We start from the raw sequence: 25,851 nt of genomic DNA on the forward strand, positions 1-25,851 counted from the left end.
TAATGTGAAAAAACCTACAGCAACTGGTGTTCCCATGTGGTCTCCCACCCAAGTACTAACCAGGCCCAACACTGCTTAGCTTCCAAGATCAGACGAGATTGGGCCTATCCAATGTGGTATGGCTGTAGGTGAGATACATGCACTTTTTTGCCCTCTTCTACTTCTATCACCAGGTAAGCTAATAAAAAAGTTTCCTAATTGTTTTGGCTTAATGAAAAAAATCATGTTTTGGTAATGTAAAAAGACCTACAGGACATGATATTAGCAGGGGATCTTAAATGAAACTACTAAAGAGGCTCATACACTGTTTAGCTGCCAAAAGCATTTGGAATTGGGCCTAAACAGTGTGGTAAGTCTTTAAGTGATGGCTATTGTGTCTGTTTGACCTCTTCCAAATGTCTGTACTGGCAATAAAAAGAAAAAGTTTCCAATTTAAATAACTAGAGAATAAAAACAATTTGCCAGTAATGTGAAAAAACCTACAGCACCAGTTGTTCCCATGTGGTCTCCCACCCAAGTACTAACCAGGCCCAACACTGCTTAGCTTCCAAGATCAGACGAGATTGGGCCTATCCAATGTGGTATGGCTGTAGGTGAGATACATGCTCATTTTTGCCCTCTTCTCTTCTATCACCAGGTAAGCTAATAAAAAAGCTTCCTAACTGTTTTTGCTTACTGAAAAAAATCATGTGTTGGTAATGTAAAAAGACCTACAGGACATGATATTAGCAGGGGATCTTAAATTAAACTACTAAAGAGGCTCAACACTGTTTAGCTGCCAAAATCAGTTGGAATTGGGCCTAAACAGTGTGGTAAGTCTTTAGGTGATGGCTATTGTGTCTGTTTGACCTCTTACAAATGTCTCTACAGGCAATAAAAAGAAAAAGTTTCCAATTTAAATAGCTAGAGAATAAAAACAATTTGCCAGTAATGTGAAAAAACCTACAGCACCTGGTGTTCCCATGTGGTCTCCCACCCAAGTACTAACCAGGCCCAACACTGCTTAGCTTCCAAGATCAGACGAGATTGGGCATATCCAATGTGGTATGGCTGTAGGTGAGATACCGGCACTTTTTTGCCCTCTTCTACTTCTATCACCAGGTAAGCTAATAAAAAAGTTTCGGGTACTTGTGAGTTATCCGGGCGTCCGATTTTTAAATCGGGTCGGATCGGGACATCGCATCGCATCGCATGCGACCATCGGATGCGATGCGATGCGATGCGATGCGATGACCCGATTTTTCCATAGGAATCAATGTTAAAATGGACTGAGTCCATTTTAACATGGAATTCAATGGGAAAAAGGGTCCTTTTCATACCCCTACTATCCAAGTGGGCATGGAGTTGGATATAAACCTGTGGCGAGCGTAGCGAGCCACCGAGCCCGAAGCGTGGCGAGCGTAGCGAGCCCCGCGAGGGGACACAGAATACCGTCCCCTCGCGGGGCTCGCTTCGCTCGCCACGCTTCGGGCTCGGTGGCTCGCTACGCTCGCCACAGGTTTATATCCAACTCCATGCCCACTTGGATAGTAGGGGTATGAAAAGGACCCCTTTTTCCATAGGAATCATTTTAACATTGATTCCTATGGAAAAATCGGGTCATCGCATCCGATGGTCGCATGCGATGCGATGCGATGCGATGCGATATCGCATCGCATCGCATCTGATTGTATGCCTTAACTTAAGGCATACAATCAAAAAATCGGACGCCCGGATAACTCACAAGTACCAAGTTTCGTAACTGTTTTTGCTTACTGAAAAAAATCATGTGTTGGCAATGTAAAAAGACCTACAGGACATGATATTAGCAGGGGATCTTAAATTAAACTACTAAAGAGGCTCAACACTGTTTAGCTGCCAAAAGCAGTTGGAATTGGGCCTAAACAGTGTGGTAAGTCTTTAGGTGATGGCTATTGTGTATGTTTGACCTCTTCTAAATGTCTGTGCTGGCAATAAAAAGAAAAAGTTTCCAATTTAAATAGATAGAGAATAAAAACAATTTGCCAGTAATGTGAAAAAACCTACAGCACCTGGTGTTCCCATGTGGTCTCCCACCCAAGTACTAACCAGGCCCAACACTGCTTAGCTTCCAAGATCAGACGAGATTGGGCCTATCCAATGTGGTATGGCTGTAGGTGAGATACATGCACTTTTTTGCCCTCTTCTACTTCTATTACCAGGTAAGCTAATAAAAAAGTTTCCTAACTGTTTTGGCTTAATGAAAAAAATCATGTTTTGGTAATGTAAAAAGACCTACAGGACATGATATTAGCAGGGGATCTTAAATGAAACTACTAAAGAGGCTCATACACTGTTTAGCTGCCAAAAGCAGTTGGAATTGGGCCTAAACAGTGTGGTAAGTCTTTAGGTGATGGCTATTGTGTCTGTTTGACCTCTTACAAATGTCTCTACAGGCAATAAAAAAAAAGTTTCCAATTTAAATAGCTAGAGAATAAAAACAATTTGCCAGTAATGTGAAAAAACCTACAGCACCTGGTGTTCCCATGTGGTCTCCCACCCAAGTACTAACCAGGCCCAACACTGCTTAGCTTCCAAGATCAGACGAGATTGGGCATATCCAATGTGGTATGGCTGTAGGTGAGATACCGGCACTTTTTTGCCCTCTTCTACTTCTATCACCAGGTAAGCTAATAAAAAAGTTTCGTAACTGTTTTTGCTTACTGAAAAAAATCATGTGTTGGCAATGTAAAAAGACCTACAGGACATGATATTAGCAGGGGATCTTAAATTAAACTACTAAAGAGGCTCAACACTGTTTAGCTGCCAAAAGCAGTTGGAATTGGGCCTAAACAGTGTGGTAAGTCTTTAGGTGATGGCTATTGTGTATGTTTGACCTCTTCTAAATGTCTGTGCTGGCAATAAAAAGAAAAAGTTTCCAATTTAAATAGATAGAGAATAAAAACAATTTGCCAGTAATGTGAAAAAACCTACAGCACCTGGTGTTCCCATGTGGTCTCCCACCAAAGTACTAACCAGGCCCAACACTGCTTAGCTTTCAAGATCAGACGAGATTGGGCCTATCCAATGTGGTATGGCTGTAGGTGAGATGCATGCACTTTTTTGCCCTCTTCTACTTCTATTACCAGGTAAGCTAATAAAAAAGTTTCCTAACTGTTTTGGCTTAATGAAAAAAATCATGTTTTGGTAATGTAAAAAGACCTACAGGACATGATATTAGCAGGGGATCTTAAATGAAACTACTAAAGAGGCTCATACACTGTTTAGCTGCCAAAAGCAGTTGGAATTGGGCCTAAACAGTGTGGTAAGTCTTTAGGTGATGGCTATTGTGTCTGTTTGACCTCTTCCAAATGTCTGTATTGGCAATAAAAAGAAAAAGTTTCCAATTTAAATAGCTAGAGAATAAAAACAATTTGCCAGTAATGTGAAAAAACCTACAGCACCAGGTGTTCCCCCACCCAAGTACTAACCAGGCCCAACACTGCTTAGCTTCCAAGATCAGACGAGATTAGGCCTATCCAATGTGGTATGGCTGTAGGTGAGATACATGCTCATTTTTGCCCTCTTCTCTTCTATCACCAGGTAAGCTAATAAAAAAGCTTCCTAACTGTTTTTGCTTACTGAAAAAAATCATGTGTTGGTAATGTAAAAAGACCTACAGGACATGATATTAGCAGGGGATCTTAAATTAAACTACTAAAGAGGCTCAACACTGTTTAGCTGCCAAAAGCAGTTGGAATTGGGCCTAAACAGTGTGGTAAGTCTTTAGGTGATGGCTATTGTGTCTGTTTGACCTCTTATAAATGTCTCTACAGGCAATAAAAAGAAAAAGTTTCCAATTTAAATAGCTAGAGTATAAAAACAATTTGCCAGTAATGTGAAAAAACCTACAGCACCTGGTGTTCCCATGTGGTCTCCCACCCAAGTGCTAACCAGGCCCAACACTGCTTAGCTTCCAAGATCAGACGAGATTGGGCCTATCCAATGTGGTATGGCTGTAGGTGAGATACATGCACTTTTTTGCCCTCTTCTACTTCTATTACCAGGTAAGCTAATAAAAAAGTTTCCTAACTGTTTTGGCTTAATGAAAAAAATCATGTTTTGGTAATGTAAAAAGACCTACAGGACATGATATTAGCAGGGGATCTTAAATGAAACTACTAAAGAGGCTCATACACTGTTTAGCTGCCAAAAGCAGTTGGAATTGGGCCTAAACAGTGTGGTAAGTCTTTAGGTGATGGCTATTGTGTCTGTTTGACCTCTTACAAATGTCTCTACAGGCAATAAAAAAAAAGTTTCCAATTTAAATAGCTAGAGAATAAAAACAATTTGCCAGTAATGTGAAAAAACCTACAGCACCTGGTGTTCCCATGTGGTCTCCCACCCAAGTACTAACCAGGCCCAACACTGCTTAGCTTCCAAGATCAGACGAGATTGGGCATATCCAATGTGGTATGGCTGTAGGTGAGATACCGGCACTTTTTTGCCCTCTTCTACTTCTATCACCAGGTAAGCTAATAAAAAAGTTTCGTAACTGTTTTTGCTTACTGAAAAAAATCATGTGTTGGCAATGTAAAAAGACCTACAGGACATGATATTAGCAGGGGATCTTAAATTAAACTACTAAAGAGGCTCAACACTGTTTAGCTGCCAAAAGCAGTTGGAATTGGGCCTAAACAGTGTGGTAAGTCTTTAGGTGATGGCTATTGTGTATGTTTGACCTCTTCTAAATGTCTGTGCTGGCAATAAAAAGAAAAAGTTTCCAATTTAAATAGATAGAGAATAAAAACAATTTGCCAGTAATGTGAAAAAACCTACAGCACCTGGTGTTCCCATGTGGTCTCCCACCCAAGTACTAACCAGGCCCAACACTGCTTAGCTTCCAAGATCAGACGAGATTGGGCCTATCCAATGTGGTATGGCTGTAGGTGAGATACATGCACTTTTTTGCCCTCTTCTACTTCTATTACCAGGTAAGCTAATAAAAAAGTTTCCTAACTGTTTTGGCTTAATGAAAAAAATCATGTTTTGGTAATGTAAAAAGACCTACAGGACATGATATTAGCAGGGGATCTTAAATGAAACTACTAAAGAGGCTCATACACTGTTTAGCTGCCAAAAGCAGTTGGAATTGGGCCTAAACAGTGTGGTAAGTCTTTAGGTGATGGCTATTGTGTCTGTTTGACCTCTTCCAAATGTCTGTACTAGCAATAAAAAGAAAAAGTTTCCAATTTAAATAGCTAGAGAATAAAAACAATTTGCCAGTAATGTGAAAAAACCTACAGCACCAGGTGTTCCCATGTGGTCTCCCACCCAAGTACTAACCATTCCCAACACTGCTTAGCTTCCAAGATCAGACGAGATTAGGCCTATCCAATGTGGTATGGCTGTAGGTGAGATACATGCTCATTTTTGCCCTCTTCTCTTCTATCACCAGGTAAGCTAATAAAAAAGCTTCCTAACTGTTTTTGCTTACTGAAAAAAATCATGTGTTGGTAATGTAAAAAGACCTACAGGACATGATATTAGCAGGGGATCTTAAATTAAACTACTAAAGAGGCTCAACACTGTTTAGCTGCCAAAAGCAGTTGGAATTGGGCCTAAACAGTGTGGTAAGTCTTTAGGTGATGGCTATTGTGTCTGTTTGACCTCTTACAAATGTCTCTACAGGCAATAAAAAGAAAAAGTTTCCAATTTAAATAGCTAGAGAATAAAAACAATTTGCCAGTAATGTGAAAAAACCTACAGCACCTGGTGTTAACATGTGGTCTCCCACCCAAGTGCTAACCAGGCCCAACACTGCTTAGCTTCCAAGATCAGACGAGATTGGGCATATCCAATGTGGTATGGCTGTAGGTGAGATGCAGGCACTTTTTTGCCCTCTTCTCTTCTATCACCAGGTAAGCTAATAAAAAAGTTTCGTAACTGTTTTTGCTTACTGAAAAAAATCATGTGTTGGCAATGTAAAAAGACCTACAGGACATGATATTAGCAGGGGATCTTAAATTAAACTACTAAAGAGGCTCAACACTGTTTAGCTGCCAAAAGCAGTTAGAATTGGGCCTAAACAGTGTGGTAAGTCTTTAGGTGATGGCTATTGTGTATGTTTGACCTCTTCTAAATGTCTGTGCTGGCAATAAAAAGAAAAAGTTTCCAATTTAAATAGATAGAGAATAAAAACAATTTGCCAGTAATGTGAAAAAACCTACAGCACCTGGTGTTCCCATGTGGTCTCCCACCCAAGTACTAACCAGGCCCAACACTGCTTAGATTCCAAGATCAGACAAGATTGGGCCTATCCAATGTGGTATGGCTGTAGGTGAGATACATGCACTGTTTTGCCCTCTTCTACTTCTATCACCAGGTAAGCTAATAAAAAAGTTTCCTAACTGTTTTGGCTTAATGAAAAAAATCATGTTTTGGTAATGTAAAAAGACCTACAGGACATGATATTAGCAGGGGATCTTAAATGAAACTACTAAAGAGGCTCATACACTGTTTAGCTGCCAAAAGCAGTTGGAATTGGGCCTAAACAGTGTGGTAAGTCTTTAGGTGATGGCTATTGTGTCTGTTTGACCTCTTCCAAATGTCTGTACTGGCAATAAAAAGAAAAAGTTTCCAATTTAAATAGCTAGAGAATAAAAACAATTTGCCAGTAATGTGAAAAAACCTACAGCACCAGGTGTTCCCATGTGGTCTCCCACCCAAGTACTAACCAGGCCCATCACTGCTTAGCTTCCAAGATCAGACGAGATTGGGCATATCCAATGTGGTATGGCTGTAGGTGAGATACAGGCCCTTTTTTGCCCTCTTCTACTTCTATCACCAGGTAAGCTAATAAAAAAGTTTTGTAACTGTTTTTGCTTACTGAAAAAAATCATGTGTTGGCAATGTAAAAAGACCTACAGGACATGATATTAGCAGGGGATCTTAAATTAAACTACTAAAGAGGCTCAACACTGTTTAGCTGCCAAAAGCAGTTGGAATTGGGCCTAAACAGTGTGGTAAGTCTTTAGGTGATGGCTATTGTGTCTGTTTGACCTCTTACAAATGTCTCTACAGGCAATAAAAAGAAAAAGTTTCCAATTTAAATAGCTAGAGAATAAAAACAATTTGCCAGTAATGTGAAAAAACCTACAGCACCTGGTGTTCCCATGTGGTCTCCCACCCAAGTGCTAACCAGGCCCAACACTGCTTAGCTTCCAAGATCAGACGAGATTGGGCATATCCAATGTGGTATGGCTGTAGGTGAGATACAGGCACTTTTTTGCCCTCTTCTACTTCTATCACCAGGTAAGCTAATAAAAAAGTTTCGTAACTGTTTTTGCTTACTGAAAAAAATCATGTGTTGGCAATGTAAAAAGACCTACAGGACATGATATTAGCAGGGGATCTTAAATTAAACTACTAAAGAGGCTCAACACTGTTTAGCTGCCAAAAGCAGTTAGAATTGGGCCTAAACAGTGTGGTAAGTCTTTAGGTGATGGCTATTGTGTATGTTTGACCTCTTCTAAATGTCTGTGCTGGCAATAAAAAGAAAAAGTTTCCAATTTAAATAGATAGAGAATAAAAACAATTTGCCAGTAATGTGAAAAAACCTACAGCACCTGGTGTTCCCATGTGGTCTCCCACCCAAGTACTAACCAGGCCCAACACTGCTTAGCTTCCAAGATCAGACGAGATTGGGCCTATCCAATGTGGTATGGCTGTAGGTGAGATACATGCACTGTTTTGCCCTCTTCTACTTCTATCACCAGGTAAGCTAATAAAAAAGTTTCCTAACTGTTTTGGCTTAATGAAAAAAATCATGTTTTGGTAATGTAAAAAAACCTACAGGACATGATATTAGCAGGGGATCTTAAATGAAACTACTAAAGAGGCTCATACACTGTTTAGCTGCCAAAAGCAGTTGGAATTGGGCCTAAACAGTGTGGTAAGTCTTTAGGTGATGGCTATTGTGTCTGTTTGACCTCTTCCAAATGTCTGTACTGGCAATAAAAAGAAAAAGTTTCCAATTTAAATAGCTAGAGAATAAAAACAATTTGCCAGTAATGTGAAAAAACCTACAGCACCAGGTGTTCCCATGTGGTCTCCCACCCAAGTACTAACCAGGCCCATCACTGCTTAGCTTCCAAGATCAGACGAGATTGGGCCTATCCAATGTGGTATGGCTGTAGGTGAGATACATTCTCTTTTTTGCCCTCTTCTCTTCTATCACCAGGTAAGCTAATAAAAAAGCTTCCTAACTGTTTTTGCTTACTGAAAAAAATCATGTGTTGGTAATGTAAAAATACCTACAGGACATGATATTAGCAGGGGATCTTAAATTAAACTACTAAAGAGGCTCAACACTGTTTAGCTGCCAAAAGCAGTTAGAATTGGGCCTAAACAGTGTGGTAAGTCTTTAGGTGATGGCTATTGTGTATGTTTGACCTCTTCTAAATGTCTGTGCTGGCAATAAAAAGAAAAAGTTTCCAATTTAAATAGATAGAGAATAAAAACAATTTGCCAGTAATGTGAAAAAACCTACAGCACCTGGTGTTCCCATGTGGTCTCCCACCCAAGTACTAACCAGGCCCAACACTGCTTAGCTTCCAAGATCAGACGAGATTGGGCCTATCCAATGTGGTATGGCTGTAGGTGAGATACATGCACTGTTTTGCCCTCTTCTACTTCTATCACCAGGTAAGCTAATAAAAAAGTTTCCTAACTGTTTTGGCTTAATGAAAAAAATCATGTTTTGGTAATGTAAAAAGACCTACAGGACATGATATTAGCAGGGGATCTTAAATGAAACTACTAAAGAGGCTCATACACTGTTTAGCTGCCAAAAGCAGTTGGAATTGGGCCTAAACAGTGTGGTAAGTCTTTAGGTGATGGCTATTGTGTATGTTTGACCTCTTCCAAATGTCTGTACTGGCAATAAAAAGAAAAAGTTTCCAATTTAAATAGCTAGAGAATAAAAACAATTTGCCAGTAATGTGAAAAAACCTACAGCACCAGGTGTTCCCATGTGGTCTCCCACCCAAGTACTAACCAGGCCCATCACTGCTTAGCTTCCAAGATCAGACGAGATTGGGCCTATCCAATGTGGTATGGCTGTAGGTGAGATACATTCTCTTTTTTGCCCTCTTCTCTTCTATCACCAGGTAAGCTAATAAAAAAGCTTCCTAACTGTTTTTGCTTACTGAAAAAAATCATGTGTTGGTAATGTAAAAATACCTACAGGACATGATATTAGCAGGGGATCTTAAATTAAACTACTAAAGAGGCTCAACACTGTTTAGCTGCCAAAAGCAGTTAGAATTGGGCCTAAACAGTGTGGTAAGTCTTTAGGTGATGGCTATTGTGTATGTTTGACCTCTTCTAAATGTCTGTGCTGGCAATAAAAAGAAAAAGTTTCCAATTTAAATAGATAGAGAATAAAAACAATTTGCCAGTAATGTGAAAAAACCTACAGCACCTGGTGTTCCCATGTGGTCTCCCAGCCAAGTACTAACCAGGCCCAACACTGCTTAGCTTCCAAGATCAGACGAGATTGGGCCTATCCAATGTGGTATGGCTGTAGGTGAGATACATGCACTGTTTTGCCCTCTTCTACTTCTATCACCAGGTAAGCTAATAAAAAAGTTTCCTAACTGTTTTGGCTTAATGAAAAAAATCATGTTTTGGTAATGTAAAAAGACCTACAGGACATGATATTAGCAGGGGATCTTAAATGAAACTACTAAAGAGGCTCATACACTGTTTAGCTGCCAAAAGCAGTTGGAATTGGGCCTAAACAGTGTGGTAAGTCTTTAGGTGATGGCTATTGTGTATGTTTGACCTCTTCCAAATGTCTGTACTGGCAATAAAAAGAAAAAGTTTCCAATTTAAATAGCTAGAGAATAAAAACAATTTGCCAGTAATGTGAAAAAACCTACAGCACCAGGTGTTCCCATGTGGTCTCCCACCCAAGTACTAACCAGGCCCATCACTGCTTAGCTTCCAAGATCAGACGAGATTGGGCCTATCCAATGTGGTATGGCTGTAGGTGAGATACATTCTCTTTTTTGCCCTCTTCTCTTCTATCACCAGGTAAGCTAATAAAAAAGCTTCCTAACTGTTTTTGCTTACTGAAAAAAATCATGTGTTGGTAATGTAAAAAGACCTACAGGACATGATATTAGCAGGGGATCTTAAATTAAACTACTAAAGAGGATCAACACTGTTTAGCTGCCAAAAGCAGTTGAAATTGGGCCTAAACAATGTGGTAAGTCTTTAGGTGATGGCTATTGTGTCTGTTTGACCTCTTACAAATGTCTCTACAGGCAATAAAAAGAAAAAGTTTCCAATTTAAATAGCTAGAGAATAAAAACAATTTGGCAGTAATGTGAAAAAACCTACAGCACCTGGTGTTCCCATGTGGTCTCCCACCCAAGTACTAACCAGGCCCAACACTGCTTAGCTTCCAAGATCAGACGAGATTGGGCATATCCAATGTGGTATGGCTGTAGGTGAGATACAGGCCCTTTTTTGCCCTCTTCTACTTCTATCACCAGGTAAGCTAATAAAAAAGTTTCGTAACTGTTTTTGCTTACTGAAAAAAATCATGTGTTGGCAATGTAAAAAGACCTACAGGACATGATATTAGCAGGGGATCTTAAATTAAACTACTAAAGAGGCTCAACACTGTTTAGCTGCCAAAAGCAGTTGGAATTGGGCCTAAACAGTGTGGTAAGTCTTTAGGTGATGGCTATTGTGTATGTTTGACCTCTTCTAAATGTCTGTGCTGGCAATAAAAAGAAAAAGTTTCCAATTTAAATAGATAGAGAATAAAAACAATTTGCCAGTAATGTGAAAAAACCTACAGCAACTGGTGTTCCCATGTGGTCTCCCACCCAAGTACTAACCAGGCCCAACACTGCTTAGCTTCCAAGATCAGACGAGATTGGGCCTATCCAATGTGGTATGGCTGTAGGTGAGATACATGCACTTTTTTGCCCTCTTCTACTTCTATCACCAGGTAAGCTAATAAAAAAGTTTCCTAATTGTTTTGGCTTAATGAAAAAAATCATGTTTTGGTAATGTAAAAAGACCTACAGGACATGATATTAGCAGGGGATCTTAAATGAAACTACTAAAGAGGCTCATACACTGTTTAGCTGCCAAAAGCAGTTGGAATTGGGCCTAAACAGTGTGGTAAGTCTTTAAGTGATGGCTATTGTGTCTGTTTGACCTCTTCCAAATGTCTGTACTGGAAATAAAAAGAAAAAGTTTCCAATTTAAATAGCTAGAGAATAAAAACAATTTGCCAGTAATGTGAAAAAACCTACAGCACCAGTTGTTCCCATGTGGTCTCCCACCCAAGTACTAACCAGGCCCAACACTGCTTAGCTTCCAAGATCAGACGAGATTGGGCCTATCCAATGTGGTATGGCTGTAGGTGAGATACATGCTCTTTTTTGCCCTCTTCTCTTCTATCACCAGGTAAGCTAATAAAAAAGCTTCCTAACTGTTTTTGCTTACTGAAAAAAATCATGTGTTGGTAATGTAAAAAGACCTACAGGACATGATATTAGCAGGGGATCTTAAATTAAACTACTAAAGAGGCTCAACACTGTTTAGCTGCCAAAAGCAGTTGGAATTGGGCCTAAACAGTGTGGTAAGTCTTTAGGTGATGGCTATTGTGTCTGTTTGACCTCTTACAAATGTCTCTACAGGCAATAAAAAGAAAAAGTTTCCAATTTAAATAGCTAGAGAATAAAAACAATTTGCCAGTAATGTGAAAAAACCTACAGCACCTGGTGTTCCCATGTGGTCTCCTACCCAATTACTAACCCTGCCCAACACTGCTTAGCTTCCAAGATCAGACGAGATTGGGCATATCCAATGTGGTATGGCTGTAGGTGAGGTACAGGCACTTTTTTGCCCTCTTCTACTTTTATCACCAGGTAAGCTAATAAAAAAGCTTCATAACTGTTTTTGCTTACTGAAAAAAATCATGTGTTGGCAATGTAAAAAGACCTACAGGACATGATATTAGCAGGGGATCTTAAATTAAACTACTAAAGAGGCTCAACACTGTTTAACTGCCAAAAGCAGTTGGAATTGGGCCTAAACAGTGTGGTAAGTCTTTAGGTGATGGCTATTGTGTATGTTTGACCTCTTCTAAATGTCTGTGCTGGCAATAAAAAGAAAAAGTTTCCAATTTAAATAGATAGAGAATAAAAACAATTTGCCAGTAATGTGAAAAAACCTACAGCACCTGGTGTTCCCATGTGGTCTCCCACCCAAGTACTAACCAGGCCCAACACTGCTTAGCTGCCAAGATCAGACGAGATTGGGCCTATCCAATGTGGTATGGCTGTAGGTGACTTACACGCACTTTTTTGCCCTCTTCTACTTCTATCACCAGGTAAGCTAATAAAAAAGTTTCCTAACTGTTTTGGCTTAATGAAAAAAATCATGTTTTGGTAATGTAAAAAGACCTACAGGACATGATATTAGCAGGGGATCTTAAATGAAACTACTAAAGAGGCTCATAAACTGTTTAGCTGCCAAAAGCAGTTGGAATTGGGCCTAAACAGTGTGGTAAGTCTTTAGGTGATGGCTATTGTGTCTGTTTAACCTCTTCCAAATGTCTGTACTGGCAATAAAAAGAAAAAGTTTCCAATTTAAATAGCTAGAGAATAAAAACAATTTGAAAGTAATGTGAAAAAACCTACAGCACCAGGTGTTCCCATGTGGTCTCCCACCCAAGTACTAACTAGGCCCAACACTGCTTAGCTTCCAAGATCAGACGAGATTAGGCCTATCCAATGTGGTATGGCTGTAGGTGAGATACATGCTCATTTTTGCCCTCTTCTCTTCTATCACCAGGTAAGCTAATAAAAAAGCTTCCTAACTGTTTTTGCTTACTGAAAAAAATCATGTGTTGGTAATGTAAAAAGACCTACAGGACATGATATTAGCAGGGGATCTTAAATTAAACTACTAAAGAGGCTCAACACTGTTTAGCTGCCAAAAGCAGTTGGAATTGGGCCTAAACAGTGTGGTAAGTCTTTAGGTGATGGCTATTGTGTCTGTTTGACCTCTTACAAATGTCTCTACAGGCAATAAAAAGAAAAAGTTTCCAATTTAAATAGCTAGAGAATAAAAACAATTTGCCAGTAATGTGAAAAAACCTACAGCACCTGGTGTTCCCATGTGGTCTCCCACCCAAGTACTAACCAGGCCCAACACTGCTTAGCTTCCAAGATCAGACGAGATTGGGCATATCCAATGTGGTATGGCTGTAGGTGCGATACCGGCACTTTTTTGCCCTCTTCTACTTCTATCACCAGGTAAGCTAATAAAAAAGTTTCGTAACTGTTTTTGCTTACTGAAAAAAATCATGTGTTGGCAATGTAAAAAGACCTACAGGACATGATATTAGCAGGGGATCTTAAATTAAACTACTAAAGAGGCTCAACACTGTTTAGCTGCCAAAAGCAGTTGGAATTGGGCCTAAACAGTGTGGTAAGTCTTTAGGTGATGGCTATTGTGTCTGTTTGACCTCTTACAAATGTCTCTACAGGCAATAAAAAGAAAAAGTTTCCAATTTAAATAGCTAGACGAGAATAAAAACAATTTGCCAGTAATGTGAAAAAACCTACAGCACCAGGTGTTCCCATGTGGTCTCCCACCCAAGTACTAACCAGGCCCAACACTGCTTAGCTTCCAAGATCAGACGAGATTGGGCCTATCCAATGTGGTATGGCTGTAGGTGAGATACATGCTCTTTTTTGCCCTCTTCTCTTCTATCACCAGGTAAGCTAATAAAAAAGCTTCCTAACTGTTTTTGCTTACTGAAAAAAATCATTTGTTGGTAATGTAAAAAGACCTACAGGACATGATATTAGCAGGGGATCTTAAATTAAACTACTAAAGAGGCTCAACACTGTTTAGCTGCCAAAAGCAGTTGGAATTGGGCCTAAACAGTGTGGTAAGTCTTTAGGTGATGGCTATTGTGTCTGTTTGACCTCTTACAAATGTCTCTACAGGCAATAAAAAGAAAAAGTTTCCAATTTAAATAGCTAGAGAATAAAAACAATTTGCCAGTAATGTGAAAAAACCTACAGCACCTGGTGTTCCCATGTGGTCTCCTACCCAATTACTAACCCTGCCCAACACTGCTTAGCTTCCAAGATCAGACGAGATTGGGCATATCCAATGTGGTATGGCTGTAGGTGAGGTACAGGCACTTTTTTGCCCTCTTCTACTTCTATCACCAGGTAAGCTAATAAAAAAGCTTCATAACTGTTTTTGCTTACTGAAAAAAATCATGTGTTGGCAATGTAAAAAGACCTACAGGACATGATATTAGCAGGGGATCTTAAATTAAACTACTAAAGAGGCTCAACACTGTTTAACTGCCAAAAGCAGTTGGAATTGGGCCTAAACAGTGTGGTAAGTCTTTAGGTGATGGCTATTGTGTATGTTTGACCTCTTCTAAATGTCTGTGCTGGCAATAAAAAGAAAAAGTTTCCAATTTAAATAGATAGAGAATAAAAACAATTTGCCAGTAATGTGAAAAAACCTGCAGCACCTGGTGTTCCCATGTGGTCTCCCACCCAAGTACTAACCAGGCCCAACACTGCTTAGCTGCCAAGATCAGACGAGATTGGGCCTATCCAATGTGGTATGGCTGTAGGTGACTTACACGCACTTTTTTGCCCTCTTCTACTTCTATCACCAGGTAAGCTAATAAAAAAGTTTCCTAACTGTTTTGGCTTAATGAAAAAAATCATGTTTTGGTAATGTAAAAAGACCTACAGGACATGATATTAGCAGGGGATCTTAAATGAAACTACTAAAGAGGCTCATAAACTGTTTAGCTGCCAAAAGCAGTTGGAATTGGGCCTAAACAGTGTGGTAAGTCTTTAGGTGATGGCTATTGTGTCTGTTTGACCTCTTCCAAATGTCTGTACTGGCAATAAAAAGAAAAAGTTTCCAATTTAAATAGCTAGAGAATAAAAACAATTTGCCAGTAATGTGAAAAAACCTACAGCACCAGGTGTTCCCATGTGGTCTCCCACCCAAGTACTAACTAGGCCCAACACTGCTTAGCTTCCAAGATCAGACGAGATTAGGCCTATCCAATGTGGTATGGCTGTAGGTGAGATACATGCTCATTTTTGCCCTCTTCTCTTCTATCACCAGGTAAGCTAATAAAAAAGCTTCCTAACTGTTTTTGCTTACTGAAAAAAATCATGTGTTGGTAATGTAAAAAGACCTACAGGACATGATATTAGCAGGGGATCTTAAATTAAACTACTAAAGAGGCTCAACACTGTTTAGCTGCCAAAAGCAGTTGGAATTGGGCCTAAACAGTGTGGTAAGTCTTTAGGTGATGGCTATTGTGTCTGTTTGACCTCTTACAAATGTCTCTACAGGCAATAAAAAGAAAAAGTTTCCAATTTAAATAGCTAGAGAATAAAAACAATTTGCCAGTAATGTGAAAAAACCTACAGCACCTGGTGTTCCCATGTGGTCTCCCACCCAAGTACTAACCAGGCCCAACACTGCTTAGCTTCCAAGATCAGACGAGATTGGGCATATCCAATGTGGTATGGCTGTAGGTGCGATACCGGCACTTTTTTGCCCTCTTCTACTTCTATCACCAGGTAAGCTAATAAAAAAGTTTCGTAACTGTTTTTGCTTACTGAAAAAAATCATGTGTTGGCAATGTAAAAAGACCTACAGGACATGATATTAGCAGGGGATCTTAAATTAAACTACTAAAGAGGCTCAACACTGTTTAGCTGCCAAAAGCAGTTGGAATTGGGCCTAAACAGTGTGGTAAGTCTTTAGGTGATGGCTATTGTGTCTGTTTGACCTCTTACAAATGTCTCTACAGGCAATAAAAAGAAAAAGTTTCCAATTTAAATAGCTAGAGAATAAAAACAATTTGCCAGTAATGTGAAAAAACCTACAGCACCAGGTGTTCCCATGTGGTCTCCCACCCAAGTACTAACCAGGACCAACACTGCTTAGCTTCCAAGATCAGACGAGATTGGGCCTATCCAATGTGGTTTGGCTGTAGGTGAGATACATGCTCTTTTTTGCCCTCTTCTCTTCTATCACCAGGTAAGCTAATAAAAAAGCTTCCTAACTGTTTTTGCTTACTGAAAAAAATCATGTGTTGGTAATGTAAAAAGACCTACAGGACATGATATTAGCAGGGGATCTTAAATTAAACTACTAAAGAGGCTCAACACTGTTTAGCTGCCAAAAGCAGTTGGAATTGGGCCTAAACAGTGTGGTAAGTCTTTAGGTGATGGCTATTGTGTCTGTTTGACCTCTTACAAATGTCTCTACAGGCAATAAAAAGAAAAAGTTTCCAATTTAAATAGCTAGAGAATAAAAACAATTTGCCAGTAATGTGAAAAAACCTACAGCACCTGGTGTTCCCATGTGGTCTCCCACCCAAGTACTAACCAGGCCCAACACTGCTTAGCTTCCAAGATCAGACGAGATTGGGCCTATCCAATGTGGTATTGCTGTAGGTGAGATACAGGCACTTTTTTGCCCTCTTCTACTTCTATCACCAGGTAAGCTAATAAAAAAGTTTCGTAACTGTTTTTGCTTACTGAAAAAAATCATGTGTTGGCAATGTAAAAAGACCTACAGGACATGATATTAGCAGGGGATCTTAAATTAAACTACTAAAGAGGCTCAACACTGTTTAGCTGCCAAAAGCAGTTGGAATTGGGCCTAAACAGTGTGGTAAGTCTTTAGGGGATGGCTATTGTGTATGTTTGACCTCTTCTAAATGTCTGTGCTGGCAATAAAAAGAAAAAGTTTCCAATTTAAATAGATAGAGAATAAAAACAATTTGCCAGTAATGTGAAAAAACCTACAGCACCTGGTGTTCCCATGTGGTCTCCCACCCAAGTACTAACCAGGCCCAACACTGCTTAGCTTCCAAGATCAGACGAGATTGGGCCTATCCAATGTGGTATGGCTGTAGGTGAGATACATGCACTTTTTTGCCCTCTTCTACTTCTATTACCAGGTAAGCTAATAAAAAAGTTTCCTAACTGTTTTGGCTTAATGAAAAAAATCATGTTTTGGTAATGTAAAAAGACCTACAGGACATGATATTAGCAGGGGATCTTAAATGAAACTACTAAAGAGGCTCATACACTGTTTAGCTGCCAAAAGCAGTTGGAATTGGGCCTAAATAGTGTGGTAAGTCTTTAGGTGATGGCTATTGTGTTTGTTTGACCTCTTCCAAATGTCTGTACTGGCAATAAAAAGAAAAAGTTTCCAATTTAAATAGCTAGAGAATAAAAACAATTTGCCAGTAATGTGAAAAAACCTACAGCACCAGGTGTTCCCATGTGGTCTCCCACCCAAGTACTAACCAGGCCCAACACTGCTTAGCTTCCAAGATCAGACGAGATTGGGCCTATCCAATGTGGTATGGCTGTAGGTGAGATACATGCTCTTTTTTGCCCTCTTCTCTTCTATCACCAGGTAAGCTAATAAAAAAGCTTCCTAACTGTTTTTGCTTACTGAAAAAAATCATGTGTTGGTAATGTAAAAAGACCTACAGGACATGATATTAGCAGGGGATCTTAAATGAAACTACTAAAGAGGCTCAACACTGTTTAGCTGCCAAAAGCAGTTGGAATTGGGCCTAAACAGTGTGGTAAGTCTTTAGGTGATGGCTATTGTGTCTGTTTGACCTCTTACAAATGTCTCTACAGGCAATAAAAAGAAAAAGTTTCCAATTTAAATAGCTAGAGAATAAAAACAATTTGCCAGTAATGTGAAAAAACCTACAGCACCTGGTGTTCCCATGTGGTCTCCCACCCAAGTACTAACCAGGCCCAACACTGCTTAGCTTCCAAGATCAGACAAGATTGGGCATATCCAATGTGGTATGGCTGTAGGTGAGATACAGGCACTTTTTTGCCCTCTTCTACTTCTATCACCAGGTAAGCTAATAAAAAAGTTTCGTAACTGTTTTTTCTTACTGAAAAAAATCATGTGTTGGCAATGTAAAAAGACATACAGGACATGATATTAGCAGGGGATCTTAAATTAAACTACTAAAGAGGCTCAACACTGTTTAGCTGCCAAAAGCAGTTGGAATTGGGCCTAAACAGTGTGGTACGTCTTTAGGGGATGGCTATAGTGTATGTTTGACCTCTTCTAAATGTCTGTGCTGGCAATAAAAAGAAAAAGTTTCCAATTTAAATAGATAGAAAATAAAAACAATTTGCCAGTAATGTGAAAAAACCTACAGCACCTGGTGTTCCCATGTGGTCTCCCACCCAAGTACTAACCAGGCCCAACACTGCTTAGCTTCCAAGATCAGACGAGATTGGGCCTATCCAATGTGGTATGGCTGTAGGTGAGATACATGCACTTTTTTGCCCTCTTCTACTTCTATCACCAGGTAAGCTAATAAAAAAGTTTCCTAACTGTTTTGGCTTAATGAAAAAAATCATGTTTTGGTAATGTAAAAAGACCTACAGGACATGATATTAGCAGGGGATCTTAAATGAAACTACTAAAGAGGCTCAACACTGTTTAGCTGCCAAAAGCAGTTGGAATTGGGCCTAAACAGTGTGGTAAGTCTTTAGGTGATGGCTATTGTGTCTGTTTGACCTCTTACAAATGTCTCTACAGGCAATAAAAAGAAAAAGTTTAAAATTTAAATAGCTAGAGAATAAAAACAATTTGCCAGTAATGTGAAAAAACCTACAGCACCTGGTGTTCCCATGTGGTCTCCCACCCAAGTACTAACCAGGCCCAACACTGCTTAGCTTCCAAGATCAGACAAGATTGGGCATATCCAATGTGGTATGGCTGTAGGTGAGATACAGGCACTTTTTTGCCCTCTTCTACTTCTATCACCAGGTAAGCTAATAAAAAAGTTTCGTAACTGTTTTTGCTTACTGAAAAAAATCATGTGTTGGCAATGTAAAAAGACATACAGGACATGATATTAGCAGGGGATCTTAAATTAAACTACTAAAGAGGCTCAACACTGTTTAGCTGCCAAAAGCAGTTGGAATTGGGCCTAAACAGTGTGGTACGTCTTTAGGGGATGGCTATAGTGTATGTTTGACCTCTTCTAAATGTCTGTGCTGGCAATAAAAAGAAAAAGTTTCCAATTTAAATAGATAGAAAATAAAAACAATTTGCCAGTAATGTGAAAAAACCTACAGCACCTGGTGTTCCCATGTGGTCTCCCACCCAAGTACTAACCAGGCCCAACACTGCTTAGCTTCCAAGATCAGACGAGATTGGGCCTATCCAATGTGGTATGGCTGTAGGTGAGATACATGCACTTTTTTGCCCTCTTCTACTTCTATCACCAGGTAAGCTAATAAAAAAGTTTCCTAACTGTTTTGGCTTAATGAAAAAAATCATGTTTTGGTAATGTAAAAAGACCTACAGGACATGATATTAGCAGGGGATCTTAAATGAAACTACTAAAGAGGCTCATACACTGTTTAGCTGCCAAAAGCAGTTGGAATTGGGCCTAAACAGTGTGGTAAGTCTTTAGGTGATGGCTATTGTGTCTGTTTGACCTCTTCCAAATGTCTGTACTGGCAATAAAAAGAAAAAGTTTCCAATTTAAATAGCTAGAGAATAAAAACAATTTGCCAGTAATGTGAAAAAATCTACAGCACCAGGTGTTCCCATGTGGTCTCCCACCCAAGTACTAACCAGGCCCAACACTGCTTAGCTTCCAAGATCAGACAAGATTGGGCCTATCCAATGTGGTATGGCTGTAGGTGCGATACATGCTCTTTTTTGCCCTCTTCTCTTCTATCACCAGGTAAGCTAATAAAAAAGCTTCCTAACTGTTTTTGATTACTGAAAAAAATCATGTGTTGGTAATGTAAAAAGACCTACAGGACATGATATTAGCAGGGGATCTTAAATTAAATTACTAAAGAGGCTCAACACTGTTTAGCTGCCAAAAGCAGTTGGAATTGGGCCTAAACAGTGTGGTAAGTCTTTAGGTGATGGCTATTGTGTCTGTTTGACCTCTTCCAAATGTCTGTACTGGCAATAAAAAGAAAAAGTTTCCAATTTAAATAGCTAGAGAATAAAAACAATTTGCCAGTAATGTGAAAAAACCTACAGCAGCAGGTGTTCCCATGTGGTCTCCCACCCAAGTACTAACCAGGCCCAACACTGCTTAGCTTCCAAGATCAGACGAGATTGGGCCTATCCAATGTGGTATGGCTGTAGGTGAGATACATGCTCTTTTTTGCCCTCTTCTCTTCTATCACCAGGTAAGCTAATAAAAAAGCTTCCTAACTGTTTTTGCTTACTGAAAAAAATCATGTGTTGGTAATGTAAAAAGACCTACAGGACATGATATTAGCAGGGGATCTTAAATGAAACTACTAAAGAGGCTCAACACTGTTTAGCTGCCAAAAGCAGTTGGAATTGGGCCTAAACAGTGTGGTAAGTCTTTAGGTGATGGCTATTGTGTCTGTTTGACCTCTTACAAATGTCTCTACAGGCAATAAAAAGAAAAAGTTTCCAATTTAAATAGCTAGAGAATAAAAACAATTTGCCAGTAATGTGAAAAAACCTACAGCACCTGGTGTTCCCATGTGGTCTCCCACCCAAGTACTAACCAGGCCCAACACTGCTTAGCTTCCAAGATCAGACGAGATTGGGCATATCCAATGTGGTATGGCTGTAGGTGAGATACAGGCACTTTTTTGCCCTCTTCTACTTCTATCACCAGGTAAGCTAATAAAAAAGTTTCGTAACTGTTTTTGCTTACTGAAAAAAATCATGTGTTGGCAATGTAAAAAGACATACAGGACATGATATTAGCAGGGGATCTTAAATTAAACTACTAAAGAGGCTCAACACTGTTTAGCTGCCAAAAGCAGTTGGAATTGGGCCTAAACAGTGTGGTACGTCTTTAGGGGATGGCTATAGTGTATGTTTGACCTCTTCTAAATGTCTGTGCTGGCAATAAAAAGAAAAAGTTTCCAATTTAAATAGATAGAAAATAAAAACAATTTGCCAGTAATGTGAAAAAACCTACAGCACCTGGGGTTCCCATGTGGTCTCCCACCCAAGTACTAACCAGGCCCAACACTGCTTAGCTTCCAAGATCAGACGAGATTGGGCCTATCCAATGTGGTATGGCTGTAGGTGATATACATGCACTTTTTTGCCCTCTTCTACTTCTATCACCAGGTAAGCTAATAAAAAAGTTTCCTAACTGTTTTGGCTTAATGAAAAAAATCATGTTTTGGTAATGTAAAAAGACCTACAGGACATGATATTAGCAGGGGATCTTAAATGAAACTACTAAAGAGGCTCATACACTGTTTAGCTGCCAAAAGCAGTTGGAATTGGGCCTAAACAGTGTGGTAAGTCTTTAGGTGATGGCTATTGTGTCTGTTTGACCTCTTCCAAATGTCTGTACTGGCAATAAAAAGAAAAAGTTTCCAATTTAAATAGCTAGAGAATAAAAACAATTTGCCAGTAATGTGAAAAAATCTACAGCACCAGGTGTTCCCATGTGGTCTCCCACCCAAGTACTAACCAGGCCCAACACTGCTTAGCTTCCAAGATCAGACAAGATTGGGCCTATCCAATGTGGTATGGCTGTAGGTGCGATACATGCTCTTTTTTGCCCTCTTCTCTTCTATCACCAGGTAAGCTAATAAAAAAGCTTCCTAACTGTTTTTGCTTACTGAAAAAAATCATGTGTTGGTAATGTAAAAAGACCTACAGGACATGATATTAGCAGGGGATCTTAAATTAAATTACTAAAGAGGCTCAACACTGTTTAGCTGCCAAAAGCAGTTGGAATTGGGCCTAAACAGTGTGGTAAGTCTTTAGGTGATGGCTATTGTGTCTGTTTGACCTCTTCCAAATGTCTGTACTGGCAATAAAAAGAAAAAGTTTCCAATTTAAATAGCTAGAGAATAAAAACAATTTGCCAGTAATGTGAAAAAACCTACAGCACCAGGTGTTCCCATGTGGTCTCCCACCCAAGTACTAACCAGGCCCAACACTGCTTAGCTTCCAAGATCAGACGAGATTGGGCCTATCCAATGTGGTATTGCTGTAGGTGAGATACATGCTCTTTTTTGCCCTCTTCTCTTCTATCACCAGGTAAGCTAATAAAAAAGCTTCCTAACTGTTTTTGCTTACTGAAAAAAATCATGTGTTGGTAATGTAAAAAGACCTACAGGACATGATATTAGCAGGGGATCTTAAATGAAACTACTAAAGAGGCTCAACACTGTTTAGCTGCCAAAAGCAGTTGGAATTGGGCCTAAACAGTGTGGTAAGTCTTTAGGTGATGGCTATTGTGTCTGTTTGACCTCTTACAAATGTCTCTACAGGCAATAAAAAGAAAAAGTTTCCAATTTAAATGGCTAGAGAATAAAAACAATTTACCAGTAATGTGAAAAAACCTACAGCACCTGGTGTTCCCATGTGGTCTCCCACCCAAGTACTAACCAGGCCCAACACTGCTTAGCTTCCAAGATCAGACGAGATTGGGCATATCCAATGTGGTATTGCTGTAGGTGAGATACAGGCACTTTTTTGCCCTCTTCTACTTCTATCACCAGGTAAGCTAATAAAAAAGTTTCGTAACTGTTTTTGCTTACTGAAAAAAATCATGTTTTGGTAATGTAAAAAGACCTACAGGACATGATATTAGCAGGGGATCTTAAATGAAACTACTAAAGAGGCTCATACACTGTTTAGCTGCCAAAAGCAGTTGGAATTGGGCCTAAATAGTGTGGTAAGTCTTTAGGTGATGGCTATTGTGTTTGTTTGACCTCTTCCAAATGGCTGTACTGGCAATAAAAAGAAAAAGTTTCCAATTTAAATAGCTAGAGAATAAAAACAATTTGCCAGTAATGTGAAAAAACCTACAGCACCAGGTGTTCCCATGTGGTCTCCCACCCAAGTACTAACCAGGCCCAACACTGCTTAGCTTCCAAGATCAGACGAGATTGGGCCTATCCAATGTGGTATGGCTGTAGGTGAGATACATGCTCTTTTTTGCCCTCTTCTCTTCTATCACCAGGTAAGCTAATAAAAAAGCTTCCTAACTGTTTTTGCTTACTGAAAAAAATCATGTGTTGGTAATGTAAAAAGACCTACAGGACATGATATTAGCAGGGGATCTTAAATGAAACTACTAAAGAGGCTCAACACTGTTTAGCTGCCAAAAGCAGTTGGAATTGGGCCTAAACAGTGTGGTAAGTCTTTAGGTGATGGCTATTGTGTCTGTTTGACCTCTTACAAATGTCTCTACAGGCAATAAAAAGAAAAAGTTTCCAATTTAAATAGCTAGAGAATAAAAACAATTTGCCAGTAATGTGAAAAAACCTACAGCACCTGGTGTTCCCATGTGGTCTCCCACCCAAGTACTAACCAGGCCCAACACTGCTTAGCTTCCAAGATCAGACGAGATTGGGCATATCCAATGTGGTATGGCTGTAGGTGAGATACAGGCACTTTTTTGCCCTCTTCTACTTCTATCACCAGGTAAGCTAATAAAAAAGTTTCGTAACTGTTTTTGCTTACTGAAAAAAATCATGTGTTGGCAATGTAAAAAGACATACAGGACATGATATTAGCAGGGGATCTTAAATTAAACTACTAAAGAGGCTCAACACTGTTTAGCTGCCAAAAGCAGTTGGAATTGGGCCTAAACAGTGTGGTAAGTCTTTAGGGGATGGCTATAGTGTATGTTTGACCTCTTCTAAATGTCTGTGCTGGCAATAAAAAGAAAAAGTTTCCAATTTAAATAGATAGAAAATAAAAACAATTTGCCAGTAATGTGAAAAAACCTACAGCACCTGGTGTTCCCATGTGGTCTCCCACCCAAGTACTAACCAGGCCCAACACTGCTTAGTTTCCAAGATCAGACGAGATTGGGCCTATCCAATGTGGTATGGCTGTAGGTGAGATACATGCACTTTTTTGCCCTCTTCTACTTCTATCACCAGGTAAGCTAATAAAAAAGTTTCCTAACTGTTTTGGCTTAATGAAAAAAATCATGTTTTGGTAATGTAAAAAGACCTACCGGACATGATATTAGCAGGGGATCTTAAATGAAACTACTAAAGAGGCTCATACACTGTTTAGCTGCCAAAAGCAGTTGGAATTGGGCCTAAACAGTGTGGTAAGTCTTTAGGTGATGGCTATTGTGTCTGTTTGACCTCTTCCAAATGTCTGTACTGGCAATAAAAAGAAAAAGTTTCCAATTTAAATAGCTAGAGAATAAAAACAATTTGCCAGTAATGTGAAAAAATCTACAGCACCAGGTGTTCCCATGTGGTCTCCCACCCAAGTACTAACCAGGCCCAACACTGCTTAGCTTCCAAGATCAGACAAGATTGGGCCTATCCAATGTGGTATGGCTGTAGGTGCGATACATGCTCTTTTTTGCCCTCTTCTCTTCTATCACCAGGTAAGCTAATAAAAAAGCTTCCTAACTGTTTTTGCTTACTGAAAAAAATCATGTGTTGGTAATGTAAAAAGACCTACAGGACATGATATTAGCAGGGGATCTTAAATTAAATTACTAAAGAGGCTCAACACTGTTTAGCTGCCAAAAGCAGTTGGAATTGGGCCTAAACAGTGTGGTAAGTCTTTAGGTGATGGCTATTGTGTATGTTTGACCTCTTACAAATGTCTCTACAGGCAATAAAAAGAAAAAGTTTCCAATTTAAATAGCTAGAGAATAAAAACAATTTGCCAGTAATGTGAAAAAACCTACAGCACCTGGTGTTCCCATGTGGTCTCCCACCCTAGTACTAACCAGGCCCAACACTGCTTAGCTTCCAAAATCAGACGAGATTGGGCATATCCAATGTAGTATGGCTGTAGGTGAGGTACAGGCACTTTTTTGCCCTCTTCTACTTCTATCACCAGGTAAGCTAATAAAAAAGTTTCCTAACTGTTTTGGCTTAATGAAAAAAATCATGTTTTGGTAATGTAAAAAGACCTACAGGACATGATATTAGCAGGGGATCTTAAATGAAACTACTAAAGAGGCTCATACACTGTTTAGCTGCCAAAAGCAGTTGGAATTGGGCCTAAACAGTGTGGTAAGTCTTTAGGTGATGGCTATTGTGTCTGTTTGACCTCTTCCAAATGTCTGTACTGGCAATAAAAAGAAAAAGTTTCCAATTTAAATAGCTAGAGAATAAAAACAATTTGCCAGTAATGTGAAAAAACCTACAGCACCAGGTGTTCCCATGTGGTCTCCCACCCAAGTACTAACCAGGCCCATCACTGCTTAGCTTCCAAGATCAGACGAGATTGGGCCTATCCAATGTGGTATGGCTGTAGGTGAGATACATTCTCTTTTTTGCCCTCTTCTCTTCTATCACCAGGTAAGCTAATAAAAAAGCTTCCTAACTGTTTTTGCTTACTGAAAAAAATCATGTGTTGGTAATGTAAAAAGACCTACAGGACATGATATTAGCAGGGGATCTTAAATTAAACTACTAAAGAGGCTCAACACTGTTTAGCTGCCAAAAGCAGTTGGAATTGGGCCTAAACAGTGTGGTAAGTCTTTAGGTGATGGCTATTGTGTATGTTTGACCTCTTCTAAATGTCTGTGCTGGCAATAAAAAGAAAAAGTTTCCAATTTAAATAGATAGAGAATAAAAACAATTTGCCAGTAATGTGAAAAAACCTACAGCAACTGGTGTTCCCATGTGGTCTCCCACCCAAGTACTAACCAGGCCCAACACTGCTTAGCTTCCAAGATCAGACAAGATTGGGCCTATCCAATGTGGTATGGCTGTAGGTGAGATACATGCACTTTTTTGCCCTCTTCTACTTCTATCACCAGGTAAGCTAATAAAAAAGTTT

General features: G+C 39.5%; 49 non-coding genes and 6 pseudogenes across 49 annotated transcripts; all 55 read right to left on the reverse strand.

Annotated features, from left to right (window-relative positions):
- Nucleotides 1–11: 11 nt before the first annotated feature.
- Nucleotides 12–130, reverse strand: LOC146024137 (5S ribosomal RNA). The gene has a single exon (XR_014453528.1). It is a non-coding gene; the product is annotated as a 5S ribosomal RNA (ribosomal RNA).
- Nucleotides 131–476: 346 nt separating this feature from the next.
- LOC146023394 (5S ribosomal RNA) lies at nucleotides 477–595 on the reverse strand. The gene has a single exon (XR_014452814.1). It is a non-coding gene; the product is annotated as a 5S ribosomal RNA (ribosomal RNA).
- Nucleotides 596–939: 344 nt separating this feature from the next.
- Nucleotides 940–1,058, reverse strand: LOC146023913 (5S ribosomal RNA). The gene has a single exon (XR_014453314.1). It is a non-coding gene; the product is annotated as a 5S ribosomal RNA (ribosomal RNA).
- Nucleotides 1,059–2,018: 960 nt separating this feature from the next.
- On the reverse strand, nucleotides 2,019–2,137 carry LOC146022038 (5S ribosomal RNA). The gene has a single exon (XR_014451506.1). It is a non-coding gene; the product is annotated as a 5S ribosomal RNA (ribosomal RNA).
- A 344-nt stretch (nucleotides 2,138–2,481) lies between these two features.
- LOC146023925 (5S ribosomal RNA) lies at nucleotides 2,482–2,600 on the reverse strand. The gene has a single exon (XR_014453325.1). It is a non-coding gene; the product is annotated as a 5S ribosomal RNA (ribosomal RNA).
- Nucleotides 2,601–2,945: 345 nt separating this feature from the next.
- Nucleotides 2,946–3,064, reverse strand: LOC146023639 (5S ribosomal RNA). The gene has a single exon (XR_014453049.1). It is a non-coding gene; the product is annotated as a 5S ribosomal RNA (ribosomal RNA).
- Nucleotides 3,065–3,410: 346 nt separating this feature from the next.
- Nucleotides 3,411–3,519, reverse strand: LOC146025267 (5S ribosomal RNA; annotated as a pseudogene).
- Nucleotides 3,520–3,863: 344 nt separating this feature from the next.
- Nucleotides 3,864–3,982, reverse strand: LOC146024215 (5S ribosomal RNA). Its single transcript, XR_014453604.1, has one exon. It is a non-coding gene; the product is annotated as a 5S ribosomal RNA (ribosomal RNA).
- A 344-nt stretch (nucleotides 3,983–4,326) lies between these two features.
- On the reverse strand, nucleotides 4,327–4,445 carry LOC146023936 (5S ribosomal RNA). The gene has a single exon (XR_014453336.1). It is a non-coding gene; the product is annotated as a 5S ribosomal RNA (ribosomal RNA).
- Nucleotides 4,446–4,790: 345 nt separating this feature from the next.
- Nucleotides 4,791–4,909, reverse strand: LOC146022040 (5S ribosomal RNA). Its single transcript, XR_014451508.1, has one exon. It is a non-coding gene; the product is annotated as a 5S ribosomal RNA (ribosomal RNA).
- Nucleotides 4,910–5,255: 346 nt separating this feature from the next.
- LOC146025061 (5S ribosomal RNA) lies at nucleotides 5,256–5,374 on the reverse strand (annotated as a pseudogene).
- A 344-nt stretch (nucleotides 5,375–5,718) lies between these two features.
- LOC146024894 (5S ribosomal RNA) lies at nucleotides 5,719–5,837 on the reverse strand (annotated as a pseudogene).
- A 344-nt stretch (nucleotides 5,838–6,181) lies between these two features.
- On the reverse strand, nucleotides 6,182–6,300 carry LOC146023274 (5S ribosomal RNA). Its single transcript, XR_014452697.1, has one exon. It is a non-coding gene; the product is annotated as a 5S ribosomal RNA (ribosomal RNA).
- Nucleotides 6,301–6,646: 346 nt separating this feature from the next.
- On the reverse strand, nucleotides 6,647–6,765 carry LOC146021442 (5S ribosomal RNA). Its single transcript, XR_014450929.1, has one exon. It is a non-coding gene; the product is annotated as a 5S ribosomal RNA (ribosomal RNA).
- A 345-nt stretch (nucleotides 6,766–7,110) lies between these two features.
- On the reverse strand, nucleotides 7,111–7,229 carry LOC146023389 (5S ribosomal RNA). The gene has a single exon (XR_014452809.1). It is a non-coding gene; the product is annotated as a 5S ribosomal RNA (ribosomal RNA).
- Nucleotides 7,230–7,574: 345 nt separating this feature from the next.
- Nucleotides 7,575–7,693, reverse strand: LOC146022041 (5S ribosomal RNA). Its single transcript, XR_014451509.1, has one exon. It is a non-coding gene; the product is annotated as a 5S ribosomal RNA (ribosomal RNA).
- Nucleotides 7,694–8,039: 346 nt separating this feature from the next.
- Nucleotides 8,040–8,158, reverse strand: LOC146022984 (5S ribosomal RNA). The gene has a single exon (XR_014452417.1). It is a non-coding gene; the product is annotated as a 5S ribosomal RNA (ribosomal RNA).
- A 344-nt stretch (nucleotides 8,159–8,502) lies between these two features.
- LOC146022042 (5S ribosomal RNA) lies at nucleotides 8,503–8,621 on the reverse strand. Its single transcript, XR_014451510.1, has one exon. It is a non-coding gene; the product is annotated as a 5S ribosomal RNA (ribosomal RNA).
- A 346-nt stretch (nucleotides 8,622–8,967) lies between these two features.
- LOC146022985 (5S ribosomal RNA) lies at nucleotides 8,968–9,086 on the reverse strand. Its single transcript, XR_014452418.1, has one exon. It is a non-coding gene; the product is annotated as a 5S ribosomal RNA (ribosomal RNA).
- Nucleotides 9,087–9,430: 344 nt separating this feature from the next.
- Nucleotides 9,431–9,549, reverse strand: LOC146022805 (5S ribosomal RNA). Its single transcript, XR_014452246.1, has one exon. It is a non-coding gene; the product is annotated as a 5S ribosomal RNA (ribosomal RNA).
- A 346-nt stretch (nucleotides 9,550–9,895) lies between these two features.
- Nucleotides 9,896–10,014, reverse strand: LOC146022986 (5S ribosomal RNA). Its single transcript, XR_014452419.1, has one exon. It is a non-coding gene; the product is annotated as a 5S ribosomal RNA (ribosomal RNA).
- A 344-nt stretch (nucleotides 10,015–10,358) lies between these two features.
- LOC146023948 (5S ribosomal RNA) lies at nucleotides 10,359–10,477 on the reverse strand. The gene has a single exon (XR_014453347.1). It is a non-coding gene; the product is annotated as a 5S ribosomal RNA (ribosomal RNA).
- A 345-nt stretch (nucleotides 10,478–10,822) lies between these two features.
- Nucleotides 10,823–10,941, reverse strand: LOC146024138 (5S ribosomal RNA). Its single transcript, XR_014453529.1, has one exon. It is a non-coding gene; the product is annotated as a 5S ribosomal RNA (ribosomal RNA).
- Nucleotides 10,942–11,287: 346 nt separating this feature from the next.
- Nucleotides 11,288–11,406, reverse strand: LOC146023395 (5S ribosomal RNA). The gene has a single exon (XR_014452815.1). It is a non-coding gene; the product is annotated as a 5S ribosomal RNA (ribosomal RNA).
- Nucleotides 11,407–11,750: 344 nt separating this feature from the next.
- Nucleotides 11,751–11,869, reverse strand: LOC146024864 (5S ribosomal RNA; annotated as a pseudogene).
- Nucleotides 11,870–12,214: 345 nt separating this feature from the next.
- Nucleotides 12,215–12,333, reverse strand: LOC146022929 (5S ribosomal RNA). The gene has a single exon (XR_014452364.1). It is a non-coding gene; the product is annotated as a 5S ribosomal RNA (ribosomal RNA).
- Nucleotides 12,334–12,679: 346 nt separating this feature from the next.
- Nucleotides 12,680–12,798, reverse strand: LOC146024319 (5S ribosomal RNA). The gene has a single exon (XR_014453704.1). It is a non-coding gene; the product is annotated as a 5S ribosomal RNA (ribosomal RNA).
- A 344-nt stretch (nucleotides 12,799–13,142) lies between these two features.
- On the reverse strand, nucleotides 13,143–13,261 carry LOC146023959 (5S ribosomal RNA). Its single transcript, XR_014453358.1, has one exon. It is a non-coding gene; the product is annotated as a 5S ribosomal RNA (ribosomal RNA).
- A 348-nt stretch (nucleotides 13,262–13,609) lies between these two features.
- LOC146022369 (5S ribosomal RNA) lies at nucleotides 13,610–13,728 on the reverse strand. Its single transcript, XR_014451828.1, has one exon. It is a non-coding gene; the product is annotated as a 5S ribosomal RNA (ribosomal RNA).
- A 344-nt stretch (nucleotides 13,729–14,072) lies between these two features.
- On the reverse strand, nucleotides 14,073–14,191 carry LOC146024865 (5S ribosomal RNA; annotated as a pseudogene).
- A 345-nt stretch (nucleotides 14,192–14,536) lies between these two features.
- LOC146024059 (5S ribosomal RNA) lies at nucleotides 14,537–14,655 on the reverse strand. The gene has a single exon (XR_014453455.1). It is a non-coding gene; the product is annotated as a 5S ribosomal RNA (ribosomal RNA).
- A 346-nt stretch (nucleotides 14,656–15,001) lies between these two features.
- LOC146024320 (5S ribosomal RNA) lies at nucleotides 15,002–15,120 on the reverse strand. The gene has a single exon (XR_014453705.1). It is a non-coding gene; the product is annotated as a 5S ribosomal RNA (ribosomal RNA).
- A 344-nt stretch (nucleotides 15,121–15,464) lies between these two features.
- Nucleotides 15,465–15,583, reverse strand: LOC146023970 (5S ribosomal RNA). Its single transcript, XR_014453369.1, has one exon. It is a non-coding gene; the product is annotated as a 5S ribosomal RNA (ribosomal RNA).
- A 345-nt stretch (nucleotides 15,584–15,928) lies between these two features.
- LOC146024350 (5S ribosomal RNA) lies at nucleotides 15,929–16,047 on the reverse strand. The gene has a single exon (XR_014453734.1). It is a non-coding gene; the product is annotated as a 5S ribosomal RNA (ribosomal RNA).
- A 344-nt stretch (nucleotides 16,048–16,391) lies between these two features.
- LOC146023141 (5S ribosomal RNA) lies at nucleotides 16,392–16,510 on the reverse strand. Its single transcript, XR_014452568.1, has one exon. It is a non-coding gene; the product is annotated as a 5S ribosomal RNA (ribosomal RNA).
- Nucleotides 16,511–16,855: 345 nt separating this feature from the next.
- LOC146022043 (5S ribosomal RNA) lies at nucleotides 16,856–16,974 on the reverse strand. The gene has a single exon (XR_014451511.1). It is a non-coding gene; the product is annotated as a 5S ribosomal RNA (ribosomal RNA).
- Nucleotides 16,975–17,320: 346 nt separating this feature from the next.
- On the reverse strand, nucleotides 17,321–17,439 carry LOC146022370 (5S ribosomal RNA). Its single transcript, XR_014451829.1, has one exon. It is a non-coding gene; the product is annotated as a 5S ribosomal RNA (ribosomal RNA).
- A 344-nt stretch (nucleotides 17,440–17,783) lies between these two features.
- LOC146022607 (5S ribosomal RNA) lies at nucleotides 17,784–17,902 on the reverse strand. The gene has a single exon (XR_014452055.1). It is a non-coding gene; the product is annotated as a 5S ribosomal RNA (ribosomal RNA).
- A 345-nt stretch (nucleotides 17,903–18,247) lies between these two features.
- LOC146022044 (5S ribosomal RNA) lies at nucleotides 18,248–18,366 on the reverse strand. The gene has a single exon (XR_014451512.1). It is a non-coding gene; the product is annotated as a 5S ribosomal RNA (ribosomal RNA).
- A 345-nt stretch (nucleotides 18,367–18,711) lies between these two features.
- On the reverse strand, nucleotides 18,712–18,830 carry LOC146022608 (5S ribosomal RNA). Its single transcript, XR_014452056.1, has one exon. It is a non-coding gene; the product is annotated as a 5S ribosomal RNA (ribosomal RNA).
- Nucleotides 18,831–19,175: 345 nt separating this feature from the next.
- LOC146022046 (5S ribosomal RNA) lies at nucleotides 19,176–19,294 on the reverse strand. The gene has a single exon (XR_014451514.1). It is a non-coding gene; the product is annotated as a 5S ribosomal RNA (ribosomal RNA).
- A 346-nt stretch (nucleotides 19,295–19,640) lies between these two features.
- On the reverse strand, nucleotides 19,641–19,759 carry LOC146024452 (5S ribosomal RNA). Its single transcript, XR_014453833.1, has one exon. It is a non-coding gene; the product is annotated as a 5S ribosomal RNA (ribosomal RNA).
- Nucleotides 19,760–20,103: 344 nt separating this feature from the next.
- On the reverse strand, nucleotides 20,104–20,222 carry LOC146024380 (5S ribosomal RNA). The gene has a single exon (XR_014453764.1). It is a non-coding gene; the product is annotated as a 5S ribosomal RNA (ribosomal RNA).
- Nucleotides 20,223–20,566: 344 nt separating this feature from the next.
- Nucleotides 20,567–20,685, reverse strand: LOC146023981 (5S ribosomal RNA). The gene has a single exon (XR_014453381.1). It is a non-coding gene; the product is annotated as a 5S ribosomal RNA (ribosomal RNA).
- Nucleotides 20,686–21,030: 345 nt separating this feature from the next.
- LOC146022619 (5S ribosomal RNA) lies at nucleotides 21,031–21,149 on the reverse strand. Its single transcript, XR_014452066.1, has one exon. It is a non-coding gene; the product is annotated as a 5S ribosomal RNA (ribosomal RNA).
- Nucleotides 21,150–21,495: 346 nt separating this feature from the next.
- On the reverse strand, nucleotides 21,496–21,614 carry LOC146024453 (5S ribosomal RNA). Its single transcript, XR_014453834.1, has one exon. It is a non-coding gene; the product is annotated as a 5S ribosomal RNA (ribosomal RNA).
- A 344-nt stretch (nucleotides 21,615–21,958) lies between these two features.
- On the reverse strand, nucleotides 21,959–22,077 carry LOC146023209 (5S ribosomal RNA). Its single transcript, XR_014452633.1, has one exon. It is a non-coding gene; the product is annotated as a 5S ribosomal RNA (ribosomal RNA).
- Nucleotides 22,078–22,421: 344 nt separating this feature from the next.
- LOC146021577 (5S ribosomal RNA) lies at nucleotides 22,422–22,540 on the reverse strand. Its single transcript, XR_014451057.1, has one exon. It is a non-coding gene; the product is annotated as a 5S ribosomal RNA (ribosomal RNA).
- A 346-nt stretch (nucleotides 22,541–22,886) lies between these two features.
- Nucleotides 22,887–23,005, reverse strand: LOC146022372 (5S ribosomal RNA). Its single transcript, XR_014451831.1, has one exon. It is a non-coding gene; the product is annotated as a 5S ribosomal RNA (ribosomal RNA).
- Nucleotides 23,006–23,349: 344 nt separating this feature from the next.
- LOC146023993 (5S ribosomal RNA) lies at nucleotides 23,350–23,468 on the reverse strand. The gene has a single exon (XR_014453392.1). It is a non-coding gene; the product is annotated as a 5S ribosomal RNA (ribosomal RNA).
- A 345-nt stretch (nucleotides 23,469–23,813) lies between these two features.
- On the reverse strand, nucleotides 23,814–23,932 carry LOC146021745 (5S ribosomal RNA). The gene has a single exon (XR_014451222.1). It is a non-coding gene; the product is annotated as a 5S ribosomal RNA (ribosomal RNA).
- A 346-nt stretch (nucleotides 23,933–24,278) lies between these two features.
- Nucleotides 24,279–24,397, reverse strand: LOC146024454 (5S ribosomal RNA). The gene has a single exon (XR_014453835.1). It is a non-coding gene; the product is annotated as a 5S ribosomal RNA (ribosomal RNA).
- A 344-nt stretch (nucleotides 24,398–24,741) lies between these two features.
- LOC146023190 (5S ribosomal RNA) lies at nucleotides 24,742–24,860 on the reverse strand. Its single transcript, XR_014452615.1, has one exon. It is a non-coding gene; the product is annotated as a 5S ribosomal RNA (ribosomal RNA).
- Nucleotides 24,861–25,206: 346 nt separating this feature from the next.
- Nucleotides 25,207–25,325, reverse strand: LOC146022987 (5S ribosomal RNA). The gene has a single exon (XR_014452420.1). It is a non-coding gene; the product is annotated as a 5S ribosomal RNA (ribosomal RNA).
- Nucleotides 25,326–25,669: 344 nt separating this feature from the next.
- On the reverse strand, nucleotides 25,670–25,788 carry LOC146024800 (5S ribosomal RNA; annotated as a pseudogene).
- Nucleotides 25,789–25,851: the final 63 nt, after the last annotated feature.

This window comes from Crinia signifera, chromosome 7, assembly GCF_055691185.1.
Source record: "Crinia signifera chromosome 7, ASM5569118v1, whole genome shotgun sequence".
In the NCBI taxonomy this organism is placed as follows: domain Eukaryota; kingdom Metazoa; phylum Chordata; class Amphibia; order Anura; family Myobatrachidae; genus Crinia; species Crinia signifera.